Here is a 17,086-nt window from a genome sequence, read left to right as displayed (position 1 = left end):
GGCCATACGTTTCCCCCCTACTCTGATAACATTCTGTTTGCAATTTGACATCATTCTGACCAGTGGTGTTATTTCTACAGCCATTTGAAAGTTTAACTTTAATTATAATTACTCTGTAGTTCCCCTTTCTGACCTTCGGGTGGAGCCTACTCACAAAGATATTGTCACAATGTTAATATATTGTTGTTATGATGATGATGATGATGATGATGATAACAATAACAATATGTGCTAAATAAAACTATAGAAACCTTTTCCATTTGGGATTAGAAACAATATATTACAAAGGAAAACTATTTAGGATTTCTATAGTATTGTGAATACTGTATTTAATTATAGATACACATACTCTGGGGTAATTTTATTGTGATATTGGTTGGTTAGACTTACCAGGAAGGAGAGCATTTTGCTTTCTACAACTCCGTGATGTAGGAGCAGTGTTCATGCATTATGTTCAGTCACTGGTAAATATCATTTAGTACTTCTCAGTCAGAGGTTAGATGTCAGACTATTCTTCTCATAGTAAAACTTTCATTTGTGCCTCATATACCAATTGTACAGCAGTGTTAAAAATTTTTCATTAATGCATTTTATATGCTGTGTTCCAAAAGGTTCTCCGATGCATTGCCGTATGCCCATTACTATAATACCAGTCATGCCAGATCAACAATTGTGTACTCAAAGAGCCCAGACACTAACTTTGGAAAACACATAGCTAATGAGCTGCAACATTATTTTTAAATTAATTGATCAGTGTTGTCAAGTACCACAAATTAAGATTATTGAGGACTTGGACACATAAAAAGCAATTAAAAGCTATTGTGCTTTTCATATTTGAAAATATTTCACCTGTGTTGTGTTAACAATTCTCCCACTCTTGATGGGGGAGGCATATTACAAAGTAAAAATGGAACTATATTCATTCATTTTAATGCCTTTGAAACCATCTGAAGTCAACAGGCGAATCAGTCATCAGGAAATAAAGCCAAAGCTTAGACTAAAATAGGACATGCATCTGTTTGTCTTTTAGTCAACAGCTCCCCAAAATAAGGAATGTATTGAATACATTAAAACGTTCAGCAGTGTTCCTGTTTCCACATGATACATAGGTCTGAGACTGGCATAATATGGAATTGTTATGAAACAAAATTATAAAATGAAAGGATGGAGTATGGTCTCTCCCCCCCCTTTCCTCCTCATTCTTCTTCTTCCTCTTCTTTCTTTTTTCCCCAACATTTCAAAGAGAAAAATAAATGTGTTTCGGGAAGATGTATTTATTTTTATTAGGTGTAACATACATTATTGACTACCTTCTTACAAGAAACAATGGTGAACATTATAAAGAGTTTCTTTGTAGTTCAGCTGAATTAGTGGTATTTGGTCTCAGATCATGAAAATAAAGGCCAAAAAGTAAACAGTGGTACAAAAAGGCAGACCCTGAATGCCTTACATCATCATCATAATCATCATCTACTCTTTCTATTCATACATGGTTACTAGAATCTTTCCCCCGTGATCTGAACAGGTTTTGCAGTAACAGGTTTCATTTACTTTTTATGGAGTATGTGTAATCTAGTAAGGAAAAGACATACAAATTAACTGTCAATATTTGGAGCACAATGGTTATGGCATGGAATTTGCATCACAGGTGCATATTTTCCATAGTTTCCATAAATCAATTATGGATTGCGGTCTGTTTGAAAGAGATACAGCCAGTTTCCTTTCCCACTTCCCTATACTATAGCCCAAGTAATGAAGACCAAATAGTGGCAAAAATGATATAGTTGCAAATATTTTTACAGTGATTGGAGGGAGTGTCATGAACACACACTGAAAATCTTCACTGGTGGAGTATGATTGGGCGCACTGAAAATCTTCACTGGTTGAGTATGATTGGGCGGGGTGGGGTGGGGGGGGGGGAATAAAGGTTACTTGTTTCCGTTTTTCTTGAGAACTGGGTGCTTCTAGTGAAAACGTGTTCCAGTTCAAAATTAAAAAAAAGATCCTATACAGTTGTGTCTCTAGGGCTAATGGTTACTACATTGGCTGGGATGGAAAAACTGCAGATTACTAAAATAGTGTATTAATGTTATATAAAAAAAAATACTGTTTACTGTTAAACGAAATGGATTAAGAACAAATGTTAAAATGTGAACCATTTCTAAGTGCATTAGAACCATATTAGAGATAAATTGCGTTCTGGGGTGTAAGAAGGCTTAGGGCTGAGGGGTGGAGGTATTTAAAGGGAGTTGGAACACCCTATCCTGACAATGTTAAATTTAGTGACTTGGCTTCCCTGTATTTCAGGAACCACTGTAACCATTGACATGAAACTCTTACAGGAACATTAAACTGTATATTCTACTGAACTACAATAATTTGCAATTCAGCCACTGCTTTCGGAAACACAATTTTTTAATTATACGGTTAAAAATTTTGTGTGTGTTTTTTTACGTTATCCTAAATAATTTTATTTTATACATAACATTATGTTCTTCTTTTTGTTTGGTAGACTTAGCATATGTATGTTATTACTCCCCTGAAAATTTGAATACTCTACTCGTAGTGGTTTCTGAGATTTAGGGGGAAAATGCAACAGAAAATGTAAATTTTCAGGAATGGCTTCTGAAGTTTCAAAAGACTGTAACTCATTTAATATATGCTTAATTTTTTTTTATTTTTAGTCACTCAGAAACACCATGCACCACACTGTATATCATCATCTTGATCTTATTCCAAGTTTTCTTCTCTTTTCCTCTTTCTGGAGTCCTTAGTGGCCAGCTGTGCTTGCATATTCTGCTTTATCAATGTGAATCTTGTCCATTCGTTCAAGTTCTCTCACGCAGTTTGCTCCAGGATTAATTCTCATATGCTGTAGCACTTTCACCCTACCAATGTTGGGCCATCGTTAAAAGCAATAACAGCATCACTGACCCCCCCCCCCCCCCCCCTACTTTAGTGTCTTCATTCCAAGAAAAACATTTTTTGGTAAGCAAGTCCACATAAGATTATTGAACGACTCATTGGGATTTTGAATCTGACCATCCAGACACTTCTTCAGTTAGTCAGGATTTGCCAGGTGTCTGTAAATAGGTCTTATGATATCCATGACTGCCGCTGGGATGGAATGCTTGTGGCTGTATGAACTGTTTGAGTATTGGGCATTGTAGTAATTGCAGCATGAATCAGATCCAAGAGGGCAAAGGTGGTGTACTGGTTTTTCATCAGTTGACAGTCTGTGGAAGAAGGTAGCCCATACTGCCTACTTCATTTTCAACAAATCCTCAGTATTATTTGTAATGGGCATCCCATAATACTGCTGTAGTTCATCAGTCATTTGGTCTGTCAGCCTGTGTCTTATGGTTTCACCATCAGAAAGTTTCTTGTCTGTCAAACTTTGCTTCAACTTCCTCAACCTGGTGCCCATTCTCTTCTGGACATGACCAACACATTTCAGTTTTGTGATAATCTTTTCACCATAAGGCTGAGCGGCTACTACACTGTTATATGCTTTTGAGTCTCCATCACCTAAGAACTTAGTGTAACACAATCCCCTTTCATTCACAGATCAACTAAAAATTTCAATAGCTGTAGAGCCCTCCATACCACCACTTGTGCTTCATAATGTCTGTCACAGATATGCCCTTCTGTATTCCCTGATTTACACTTATAACAATGTTTGGTTAAAATCTGGAAATCTATTACCTTTCCAGTATCTACAGTGGTCATCGTAAGCAACAGAATTCGTAGAACCGTAGCTGCGCTTCTGCCAAGTGCCATAAAAAGCTACTGATATGGCAGTCATACTATCATTTATTTCAACAGCTTTGTTTGCAGCACCCTTCATTGACTCACATGCAACATATTCCACAGCAGCTCCAATAAATCCTACATATGTGTTGATTTTACAAGGTGGGCATGGCATATTCATTACGGAACACATTGTTTCTGCTGCAGTGTGTCCTTTGCCAATAGCTCTCAGTCCATAAAGCCACCTAACATTTACTTCAAAATAATTATCTTTATGCTTATCAGAATTCCAAAATGAATGAGTGTATTTACAAGTGGCACAATTAATGATAAGTTTCCTGGCTAGTCCATTTGTTACCTCACTGTCTTCATGTAAACTAACTGCTCCTCAACATATTTTACAACACACTCATTCACCTAACACCCTTGTTAGGTTGTGTAAATCTGTCAGAATATAACCTAATCTACCATTTACATCACTTTTGTTTTGAGAAAACTGCGTATCACAAAGTTTTATTTTAATCTTCGAAGCAGTAATGGGTGTTTGTCTAGATACTGACGAGTTTGCCCATATTTCATTGTCTGTAACTTCACACGCCATATGTTGAACACAGTGGTTTCCCTTTATTCGAAAATGTATTACCTTGAAACCCACATTTCTTAAAAACACTTCGTTTTGGCATCATACTTTACTTTTTTGAGGGATTTACTAACCTATTCATCACTTTTCCTCAGAAAAACATTAGCACTTCAACATACAATGCATGTTTATATTATGAAATAATATGATACTGTTTTTGACAGTGCTAACAATACAAACACATAATTTAACCTTTATAACACAGCAATCCACAGCCTTGTATATAAAAAATTACTGATTTTGTTAGATCTTGAGGTAATGCACATAAAAATTTTAACATTTTCAACCGGCGAAAATTATATTTAAAAAAAAATACACCTTGCCATGTGAGTTTATAATTGATACATATATATACATCATTTTATTTGGAAAGTTGCAAATTTTATAATGAGATAAAAAACAAAAAATGTGGAAAAAATTTGTTTTTCTGTTCTAACTCCTCTTAAGTCAGCGGACTGTGGTCATGCACTTTCCTCTGTCCTAGGGCTGAAAACTGAAGAGTGAGCAGGTGTTTCCCCAGTCTTATCTACCCCACTACCTTCCAAGAAGCAACTACAGGGTGTTTAACAAGTTGTACCAACCCTTGGCAGTGCGCTGTATGTGAATCACTGGTGATGCAGTGTCCAGGGGTGTTTATGAAGTGTTATCACTACATGGAGTGCAGATAAGAGTTACTAACAATACTAATGCAAGAAAAACATACGTACAGACTCTACATAATCCTGTGCACACTGTTTTGCACTTGTATAGGGGACATTGATCCTTAGTCATCTTGTACAGCAGCTGCAGCATTCTTCTGGGAAAGGCAACATCCCCACGACAAGCACTGTTCACTTTTCATTGAGTACCACTTGGTCATATTGACCCCAAGTAATTTACATGGGGTATATTGGTAGTATTTCATGTATTTTAATGAACAGGCATGAAAGAAGCATCACTGAATTGAAAAAAGGAAAACTGTGTGTAAGCACTTCAGATGTTGTCTTTGGCATTTATCTCAAACATCCTTACCTTTAAAACAGTGCAACACTGTATCCTGTTTACAGGCAATGGAAAACTATCTTCTGACCTTTTCTGGCTGTTCTCTGTTGACAGAACATTCATATAGAGGGCACTGTCCATGTTTTGTCCCTGTTTGCACTTGTACTGAAGGAAAAGGAGGAAGACTGCACTAACTTCTGTTTTCTGTACTAGAGATGTTCCCTGACCGAGAAGAAATTCTTCTTTCGTAGTTCGTTCCTTTCTCCCAATCGTGATTTAAGTACAACCAAATTATGAAACTGTTGGGGACACTAATGTCCAAAATAGTGTAAAAAAAATTACAATAGCTCATTTTCTTGTCATAAAGGTTGTAATGTAGGTCCTGCCTAATTTGTCCACTGTGTCTACATCTGATTTAGTTGCATTGGGTTTCGGTGCTTCACCTTCATCTACTTCCTCTTTGAAATGCACACATTCAACAATGTCATCATCTTACCCTTTTTTGGAAAAAAGGAGATTCTCCTAGTACAAAGAGACTTGAAGCTGCACTTCTTCTCCTTGCTATGACAAATTAGGCATGAGCATCACCAGACTTGTTGGCACAATGCACCACCAGTGATTCATAAGGCGTGCTGTGGAGGATTGGTATAACTTTTTGAAACACCCTGCAATTGCTTCTTGTGATGATGTGGGGTAGAGGAGTGGGGAAACACCTTTTCACTCTTCAGTTTGCAGACCACTCATGGAGGAAAGTGCATGATCTTCATCCACTTCTACTCTCCACCCATGGCTATTCCACCTTAACCTAGAACACCCTTAATACGGCTCAGCTGCGCTTGGACATGGTCTTCTTCTTCTTCTTTGTATCAATCTCACAGCAGTTCTCAACTAGAAACACCGAGGGAGGTGGTGCAGTGGTTAGACACTGGACTCGCATTCGGGAGGACGATGGTTCAATCCCGCGTCCGGCCATCCTGATTTAGGTTTTCCGTGATTTCCCTAAATCGCTCCAGGCAAATGCCGGGATGGTTCCTTTGAAAGGGCACGGCCGACTTCCTTCCCCGTCCTTCCCTAATCTGATGAGACCAATGACCTCGCTGTCTGGTCTGCTTCCCCCAACAAACCAACCAATCAACTGGAGACTCTTCATCGTGTCCTGTTCTGAGCATCTTCCTTCAACTGTTTGTGTGTTCATCCTCTTCTGATGTCAAACATTAGGCTGATTCTCTTCCAACCTCTTCCTCTCAATTCTTCCATTTTTTCCCTCTGTAAGTCTTTGTTGCACCCAATTCCTAAGTAGTACATGCTCCAGCCAAGACTTTTCTCTCTTTTTTGATCACTTCTGATAATCTTCTTCCTTTCCATGTTTTCTTCATTACTTCTTCATTCTTAAGTCCGTCAGTCCACTTCACTTTCAGCATTCTTCTCCGTGGCAACATTTCAAAACTTTTTCGGTATCTTTCCTGTTTCTTTTTAACTGTACGTGATTCACTGCTGTATATCACTGCAATACAGACATAACATCTAGCAAATCTTTTCCTCAGCTACACTGGAATTCTTTTAGATGATGATAGTGTTTCATGTTTTAGATGTTCTCTTTCCCATAGGTATCCTCCTCCTCATTTCTTCTGTACGGCTTCCATTGCATGTCATTAAACTTCCCAGGATTTTACTTGTTCTATCTTCTTTCTGTCTAGGAATATGTTAACTGGAGCTCCCTTCTTGCTTATTGACATCACTTTGTCTTTCCTTTATTTATCCTCATTTCATCTTCCTTGCCACTTCTAGGAATACTCTTCAACTTCTTCTGTAGCTTCTTTTCTGATTCTGCCAGTACTGCTTGATTAGACACGTATTTTATAATATTTATCATTTCTCCTCCAACTACAATGCTTTTTGCCTCCTCTGTGGACTTAACTATCAATTTTCTCCATATATGTATGTTGAATAGCATTGGTGTTAGTGAGGATCCTTGCAGTGCTTGTCTCTTCTGTCTCTGTTACTTTTTGCTTTCTATACATCTCCTTTATTAACTTTCTATCTTACCAGGGACATCTTTTAAAACTCTCAGCATAATTCTCCAATTACTCTATTTAAAGCCTCTTCCCACTCGACAAGCCAAATACACACCTCCTGGTTGATTTCCATTATTCGTTCTCCAATCATTCTCAGACAGCCTATAACATCTCTTCTTTGTTTATCCTTTCTGAACCCAGTCTGGTCTTCCACAATATTTTTCTCAATTTTGTTTTCAGTGCTCCTCAGTATAACTCTTTTTATAGGCTTTGTAACGTGACTGATAAAATTAGTTGTCCTATAGTCCTTACTTGCATTGTTTTGCATTACACATTTTTAGATAAATGTACTAGAACGATCTTAAGTACGTCTTGATGCCAAATTCCTAAATTCTGTTTACTACCTCAGTCTATCTGGTTATTGAAGTTGGACCAAAGACTTCATTTCCTCAGGTGGTAATATTCACAGCCCAATTCTTCGTTTTCTCAGACGTTCTGAATTTCTGTCTCCAATTCCAGTTTCAATATCTTAGGACCACGGTCTCCTTCATTTTGTTTCCATTCATCTTCCAAAACCAGTATTGTGTAATCAGCCTGCACACCATGTAACTCCGCCACATAATTAACCCAAACTTCCTTATCCCCTTCTGTGCATACTGTCTTCTTCCTATGTTTATTTAACATTCCTTGTTTGCCTTTTTTCCTTACTTATCTTTTTGATAAGAATTTTACTGTTTTCTACATTCCTTCCAGTTTACTTTCCTTTCTTATTCTTCTATTTCCTCTAGTGTTTCCTCATCCAGTCTTCTGTAGCCTGCTCAGTTCACTTTCTTACTTCATTGTTCAGTTTTCTGTACTGCCTGCTGCCTTTCTAAATTGTCATCTTAACAGTTCTTGCACTTACCCATTATATGCAGCATACTTACTGTTATCCACTCTTTCTTAATTCTTGCTCTTTTCTCCTCTCCAGTATCTATCTCTGTTCCTTCCAATATGTATTTCTAATGATGTTTCACTCTTCAGTGACTTCTGCAGGTTTCCTTACATGTTCCTATTTATTTTTGACGTACAGTATACTCTTTCTTAAAAGTTAACATTTTTGTTTCTCAACATCCCATTTCTTTATCTGTAGTCTTTTTTAATATGCTTTAATCTTGTCATAATATCTGCTACAAGTAAATTATGTTCCATATCAGCATCAGCACCTGGAAAGGTTTTTGCCGTGTTTGTCTTTGAATCTGTGATAATGACAAAGTTTATTTTATATTTAGCAGTATCACCTGGAGCGTTTCATGTGTATAATCTTTGTTGATGTTGACATGTGGAATAATTCGGTCTACTGCTGGATGTTTGTGTCACTCTGGCACAATATTTCGGCCACGTAACTCGTTGCCTTCTTCAGGTGCTACCTGAGACTGCCGTATTGGAGGATCTTGTCCAGTGTTTATGCCCAGAGGGCGCTGGGTGCTCTCTCTGCCATCCGCGCCCGCCTGGTGCTGCCTGTAATGTGTTGTCTCTTCCCCGGTGCTCCCTTGGACGTCCGCGCCCGACTTGGTCGCCATCTGTGGCAGCTGTCTGAGTCCCGTCCTGTGTCGGGTGTTCTGTTTGCGGGCCGCGCCCGCCTGGTGCTCCTCCTGAGGTTTTGGCCCTTCCCTGGTGCTCCCACGGATGTCTGCGCCCGGCTTGTCCGCCATCTGTGGTCGTGGCAGCTGTCTGGGGCCAGACCCACGTTTGGCGTTCCGTTCGTGGTCTGCGCCTGCTAGGCACAGCTCCTGAGGTGCTGGCACTTCCCTGGTGCTCCCACAGACGTCCGGGCCTGCCTCATCCACCATCTGCAGTTGTGGTAGCTGTCTGAGGCCCATCTCCTGTCGGGTGCTCCGTTCGCGGTCCGCACGTGCCTGGAGCTGCTCCTGCTGTGGTGTTACTACTTCTTGAGGAGTTTCTTGGTTCCTTTTGTTGGTCCTTGATAAGCTCCAGAGCCGGACTCCATGCCGAGCTGAGCTGGTATCCGCTGTCTCGGTTTATTAGGTTGTCTGTGACCTTCATCTCGATGACCTCCTTTATGACACTGTCCCAAAATCTTGGAGTCTGTGTCACAATTTTGGTGTTGTTATAGTCCATCGAGTGACCGAGCTCCAGACAGTGCTCTGCTATGGCAGATTTGGTTGCCTGCCCGTGTCTGGTGTGCCTCTGGTGTTCTTTGCACCTGACGTCCACTGTCCTGGTTGTCTGTCCAATGAATGATTTTCCACACTGGCACGGGATGTTGTAAATGCCTGGTTTACGTAGCCCCAGGTCGTCCTTCACACTCCCTAGCATTGTCCCAATTTTGGAGGGTGGACAGAAGATACTCTTTATATCGTATTTTGAGAGAATTCTGCTGATATTCGCAGAAATAGGTCCAGCATATGGCAGGTATGCCACCTTCTTCGCCTTCTCTGGCTCCTCTTCTGTACTCTGTGGTTGGCTGGTAGCACGAAGTGCCCTTTGGATGTCTGTGGAGGAGTATCCATTTCTGCTGAACACCAGCTGTAGATGTTCTATCTCTGTGGCCAGACTTTCCGTATCTGACAGAGCCCGAGCCCTGTGAACTAATGTTTTCAAGACTCCGTTTTTCTGTGCGGGGTGGTTGCAGCTATTGGCTTGAAGGTATAAGTCAGTGTCGGTGGGCTTACGATACACACTGTGCCCCAGAGTGCCATCTGCCTTCCTCTTAACCAGGACATCCAAGAATGGGAGCTGTCCATCCTTCTCTAGATACATAGTAAATTTTATACTTGGGTGGAATGAATTTAGATGTTCCAAATAGTCATCTAGCTTCTCCCTGCCATGGGGCCAAATGACAAAAGTGTCATCGACATACCTAAGAAAGCACTTGGGTTGGTAAGTGGCTGATGCAAGTGCCTCCTCTTCGTACCTTTCCATGAAAAGGTTGACTACCACTGGTGATAAAGGGCTGCCCATTGCCACTCCTTCCGTTTGCTCATAAAATTGACCCCCGTAAAGAAAATATGTTGAGGTCAGTACATGCTTGAACAGGTAGAGCAGGGCACCATCGAACTTCTCTCCAATGATCTTGAGTGAATCGGTGAGTGGCACTCGTGTGAAGAGCGACACCACATCGAAACTGACCATGATGTCAGAGTCCGTGGTGTGTAGCTGCCTTAGCGGTTGTAGGAAGTCCTCTGAGTTCCGAATGTGGTGTGCACATTTGCCCACATATGGTGCCAATATCTTCTGCAGGTATTGTGCAGTGGGGTATGTCACTGCACCGATGTTACTGACAATAGGTCGAAGAGGGACCCCCTCCTTGTGGACGTTGGGAAGTCCGTAGAGTCTGGGTGGTACAGGTGCTTTGGGATGAAGCTTCTTGATGACCTGTTCAGGTAGACCTGTCTCCTTCAGCAACTTCCGGGTCGTCTTGTCCATCTTGTCAGTGGGGTCGCCATCTAGTGGTTTGTAAGCAGTGTCTTCCAGAAGTTGTTGCACCTTCCTATCATACGCCAACTTGTTTAAGATGACCGTGGAGTTACCCTTATCAGCTGGCAGAACTACAACTCTATCATCCTTCCATAGCTGCCTGAGGGCCACCCTCTCCTCGCTCGAGATGTTGGATTTGGAGGGCTTCGTCCTGGTGAGTGCCCTGCAGGTCTCCCTGCGGATCTCTTCAAACACGTTGGAAGGTAGTGTGTGGACGACCTGCTCAACCGCACTGATGAAGGCTGCAACAGGTATGCTTCTGGGAGTCACTGCAAAGTTGAGGCCCTTGCTGAGTCCTTTTGAGGTGGCCTCATCGAGCTGTTTGTCGCTCAGGTTGACCACTGTCTGTGCGTACCCATCATGTTGTTCCTTCTTGTTAAGGCGTTCAAACTTGGCCTGTTGACATGCTGGTGATTTCCTCATGGTGCATTCAGCCAAGGACCAAGAGGCACCATCAACCTGGTCCCAGTCTTCTCGGGTCAGGGTAGCTGCTATGGAAAGGTGGAGATACAGCAACTCCCTGGACATTACATCTAGGCGGTGGTGCATGTCACGCACTCTTTCTCTTACCAGTGCGAGGCTAGCACTGTGTTCCATTCTGTTCGCCGTTCTGGTGTTGACATGATGCTTCAACCTGGCGAAGACAGGAACTACATCCCCCTCTCGGCATCGCAGAAGTAAACAGAGAACTCGGCATCCTCCCCTTCCTCTGTCGAAGCTTATCCAGCTTCTTGATATTAAGGTACATCTCCTCCCCGTAGAGTCTTCTGATGTAACTCTTGAGGCTTTCCCGGCGAGATCTTGACATGTGGAATCATCGGGTCTACTGCCGGATGTTTGTGTCGCTATGGCACAATATTTCGGCCACGTAACTCGTTGCCTTCTTCAGGTGCTACCTGTTGATGTTACTTAAACCTATTAGGTTTCCACTCCTTTCATTGGTCTTTTCCAGTCCATTGTCTCCAACTATATTACTCCTTCTCTTTCCACTATACTGTTCCAATCTCCCATCATTACAGTTGTTAATTGTCCTTTCCAATTTTCTTCACAGACTTCCCCAGTCTGCTCACATACTTTTTCCACTTCCTCTTTGTTTGCATTTCTTGTTGGCATGTAGACTTTAATAATCAATGTATTCACAAAGTTACTGTTTAGTTTCTCTGTTAACACTCTGTCACTAATTTGAATACCCCTAACTATGCTCATGTTTAACTGTTTCTTTGATGTAACTCCAACTCCATTTGCCTTCCTTTCCGATCCTTCATAAATTGTCTTCTTTGCATTCAGATTCTCCTTCCCATTGAACCTCACTAAGCTCTACAAGACTTACAAAATGTCTCTCTATTTCTCTCTTCATGTTGTCCAAGTTTCTTATTCATTGTTTTCACATTACCTGCAGCAATCCTCAATAAAAATGCTTCCCATTTTCATCGTCCTATCTTGATTTGATTGATTGTGTAGTTCTCTTGGGTAAGTGACCACCCGAAGATCTGATTGTGGGCCTTTTCAGGAACAACCATCCTGGAGATGTGGTACACACATTTAATATTTGTTGTTTTCGTACTTCATTAAACAGTAATTTTATATTAATTTGAAACAAACTGAACATGGGAAGGCAGATTTTGCAGTAGCACTGTTGTACTTTCCATCACCAGACAGTGCATGGATGATGCGTTGGCATCAGGAGACTCACACATATATGAGATGAAATGCCAATATTTGTGATGGAGGGGAGTTACATTACTTGAAGTCAATAGTTCGACTGGGCCAGACATTAGTGGCAATAGCTCTGACTCATAGACACTGCTTACACACTTAACTGTAGTCTTGAGTGACCTTCCAGCAAAGTCAAATCATGCATTGGAGCACAGTATCCCCAGTAGAAATATAACACTGTCATGGCATTCTGCAAAATTTACCCTGAATATAGCCTTACATTTGACTTACCAGCTGTTGTTTAACTCACCAATTTAATATTTCTCTTATATACCCCCCCCCCTCCCCCCCCCCCCTATTTCCCAACAACAACAACACACACACACACACACACACACACACACACACAGTTTCTTCTAAAAGAATTTGTAGAGTAATGCTTAGTTTGCCAATATTTGCTAACCCCATGTCCTGTTGAGTTATAAACTTCCTCGCACTCAGGATTGTCTGTCATACATTATTGCTGTCCCTGCAGGCCAAGTACACACCAAGGTCCGGCATGCAATGCCGCTCAGTAGCTGTGGTCTCTGTGTGACAAGTTGCTCCGTGCACAGATACACTACCAGGTCCATAACAGGAAACTGTACTTTACAGCAGACTATAAACCTCCTGCCAGCTGCGGTGGTCTAGCGGTTCTAGGCGCTCAGTCCGGAACCGCGCGACTGCTACGGTCGCAGGTTCGAATCCTGCCTCGGGCATGGATGTGTGTGATGTCCTTAGGTTAGTTAGGTTTAAGTAGTTCTAAGTTCTAGGGGACTGATGACCACAGATGTTAAGTCCCATAGTGCTCAGAGCCATTTGAACCATTTGAATCTCCTGGAGGCAGAGAGATTTGGGGGGGGGGGGGGGGGGGGGGGGTGTATTTCACAACTTTGAACTGCGGCTTTACTAGCAGTGAATACATGATAATGTGCATTGTTACAATGCATGCCAAGACTGTAATCACTTAAAAGAGGTCTGTTATGGAAACATGGCTAATGACACAGGCACTCTCCACATTTGGTTGCTGTGGCAGTGTACATTCTATTTAAGAGGAGATGTAGTGTTAGTATCATGTGATTGAAGAGCCCCTTCACGGAGATGCTCTCACTGATCATACGTTATAACTCTCCAGCCATTTCCAAGTTTAACAGACTTAAATAAATGTTACATGTTAAGATTTTCTGTATTCATCTACACCAAACATTGAATTGTTCAGAGCTCCTTCTTTCCCATATAGTGCTTTTCCATGTGGCTCTACCTTTCAAAGAAAACAGTGCCTAACAGAAAGTTGCCAATGTGGTTTGTCAGTGGAATAACTGGGTGCTGTTGAACCTTTTCACTGTTTCTGAAAACTGAGACAGTTTCCTTAACGGGTTCGATCAGCTGCCACATGCTGCTGATGCTTCACTCTCAGGCCTCATATGCACCATGTCCCATGTTGGTGTGAGGATTGTAAAGACTTTCATCAAATTTTTGCATCACAGCCATGTATTTATTGAGCAGCTGAAGAGAAATCACAACCCTCAAACCATGAATATGAAACCAAAGTAATACAGTGATTAAGATACAGTACTGATATTTATGGGTAGTAGGCTTCAACTCGTTTAACTGTTTTGATTTTTGTTTCCTGTTAACCTCTGGAGTTATGTATCTGGGACTGAATTTTCTAATTGAATGTGCTAAATTGAAATAGTGTGCTGTAATGGGGCTCAAACACAGGTGCCTGTGTTTTGTGAACTGTCATTTGTGCTATCTGAGCATACCTCCTGGATGTGTTAATCCTATGAGATCATGAGAGAACCTATGCATAGTTTGGAAGAGAATGCCGAGAAGATGGTAGCAGATTAATGCTTTATGCCAGTGTGTGATGTGTGCTCAGGTAGCGCAATTGGAAACATGCTGCCCGTGAATGGCAGAGATGCGGACATAAGTCCCAGTCAGGAACACAGTGTCAACATGTCAAATACTATCAAGATTAAGTTTACCTGAAACCTGATCTTGTGAGAATAGCCTATCCTCATATACTTTGTCAACAAAAATGTTCACATTGACATTATTATCCCCATATATTTAAACATAAAGTTTTCTGTCTGCATTGTGTTAATAAAGGGTGATGTCAGTTAGTTGTGCAATCCCCCCCCCCTCAATCTCTTAGTGTGAAATCTCATAGTTACTTGTCCTTATCCTTATCCTTTGTTTATTGTTATATTTCCCTTAGGTGAAAGTGAATTATACAAGTAATGCTTCATTGGAGTTGTATTCTGTGATAGTCAGCATGCTATTATTGAGAAGTTTTTGATATACATCTCTAATGAAACTTGTATTTTTATACACATAATTTATGTATTCAAAAATAAGTCCGTCAGTCTGTAAAGCTGTTTGCTGTAAATTTTTCCTCTCGTATTGCAACATCTAAGCATTAATGAAACCCTTAAGAAATCTTTGTGTTCAATTTCCTTATAAAAAGTCCTCATGACAATTGAAGTTAATGCATAATTTTGGACATAACTGATTTAAGCATTTAGATACTATGTATTGTTGCCTACATCTATGTGGTATTCTGATTATTATCACTACAAGGGTGTGCTGAAAAGTAATGTCTCTGTTTTTTTTGTGTGTTAACTCTTAAAGGTTTTTAAATAAAACAAATTTGATTAACATTCTACACCTTTATTCTTCATGTCTATATATTTATGTCTTAACGTAGCCACCCTGGTGATGAACACATTTCTCCCAATGAAAGACAAGCTTGTTGACATCACCATGAGAATGTTTGACTTTGTTGACAGAGCCACTACCTCACCTCTGCTTGCTCTGCTTCATCACTAACAAAGTGAAGTTATCGAATATGTTTTGGAACCACATGAAAATGGAATGAGGCAAGTCAGGAGTGCATGGAGGATGATTTATCATAGTGAACCCTAGGTATCGAATTGTTGCAGATGTCTCAGCACTCATCTGTGGTCTGGCATTGTCATCCTGAAGGAGATGGTGCTCCATGTATGGACAAACTCTTCGAGTTCGAAACTTGATTACAGCACGTCGTTTCACATGTATTGACATACACAGTTACGTTACACAATCTTTTGTTATGCACTACAATTCAGAGCCCTCTAGCGACATACGGTTGCAGTTTTTGTCAGTGAAGCGGGAACGACTGAGTAATATACATGACATGTAATACCTCATCTAGTATTGAGAGCAGAATAAAAAATTTAGAGGCATTACTTTCCAGCACACCCTTGTTAGTAAGTTAGTTCCACCCAACAGATATGTGTTTATAAGACACCCAGAAAAGTTGCTAGATACTTACTACTGTGTGTAGAGTGGGCAACCTCCTAGTTACACTGGATGTCTGAACTAACATTTCTCTTCTGATTTTTATGCTCTTTCCATTAATGTTTTGTTGTGAGGCCGAAAATGGGAAATATTCCTTTGACTAAAATCACTGTGATATTACATTGTGTAATATAATTTTGCCATTAGGCAGTTCAGTTGAAACCGTAGCTATGCACTGACTAGTGTGCCTCTTGACTCAACAATATCTCACTTTGGATGGCATGTCACAGCCAAAACCAATCCAGAAAAAGGTTAGTCAATGCTAAACTGCAACAAACCACTGCAGAAGTTACTATGATAGTTAAACTCTCCTGATGAACTATATTTGTACTGTCTTAATTTATTCATCCTGCAACTGTGCACAACAACAGTAATTTAGTTATTTCATGACACACTAGGCGAAGTTATCATGCTTAAGATATGTCATAACAGTAAGATGAGTATTAATGATTAATCTCAGATTGTATTTGGCATGCATCTAACATCATGTAACTCATTGTATACTATTTTAAATATACTAGATTGGTTCGAATATTTTTCTAAAAGAGGTAATACATAAATGAGGATAATGCTCTCACCTACTTTGTAAGTCATTTGATTGAGTCTGGTTTCATTCTGCATCATTCTTAAAAGGCTGTTTTTCTCCAATAAAATTTTTGTCACAGGAAACATAAAATAGATGGAAAAATAAAGAAAGAGAGAAACAAATTGTCATATTTGTTTTACCTTTGCAATGTTGGGGAAGGAGATGTGTTTCACAACAGCAAAGATGAACAAGTGCTCATAGATCCTCAGCTATGCATATTAGAGTCCATGTTGACTAGACAATTTTTCTTGTCTTGGTCTATACTACCACCTCTGAAAGTTGCTACCCTACAATCTTAGCAACAACAGTACTGGTACATGTATACCACAGTCAGAGGCATCAGAATAATTTTCATTTGTAACTTTCGACTAATTCATTTTTGGTACAGGGACCATTACCTCAGATTGATGTGTTTATCCATCTCCTGTAACATCATCATGGAATCACCATGTACATACATACATTTAAAGACCCTGGCACATATAACTTAAATACTCTGTTGCTTCGTTGGATGATGATTCCAGATGTGGATTGCTATGTAAACTTGATCTACTAAGCTTCCTCTACAATCTTTAGAAGTGTGTAACATGAATTATG

General features: G+C 40.3%; 1 protein-coding gene across 1 annotated transcript in view; it reads left to right on the top strand.

The window, feature by feature from the left end:
- The window catches only part of LOC126184406 (CLIP-associating protein 1-A-like), a 246,603-nt gene that overhangs the window by 92,556 nt on the left and 136,961 nt on the right, over positions 1 to 17,086 (top strand).

Source organism: Schistocerca cancellata, chromosome 4 (genome assembly GCF_023864275.1).
Source record: "Schistocerca cancellata isolate TAMUIC-IGC-003103 chromosome 4, iqSchCanc2.1, whole genome shotgun sequence".
NCBI lineage: Eukaryota > Metazoa > Arthropoda > Insecta > Orthoptera > Acrididae > Schistocerca > Schistocerca cancellata.
The sequence above is the reverse complement of the archived record's forward strand: the minus strand, read 5'-3'. Positions and strand labels throughout refer to the sequence as shown.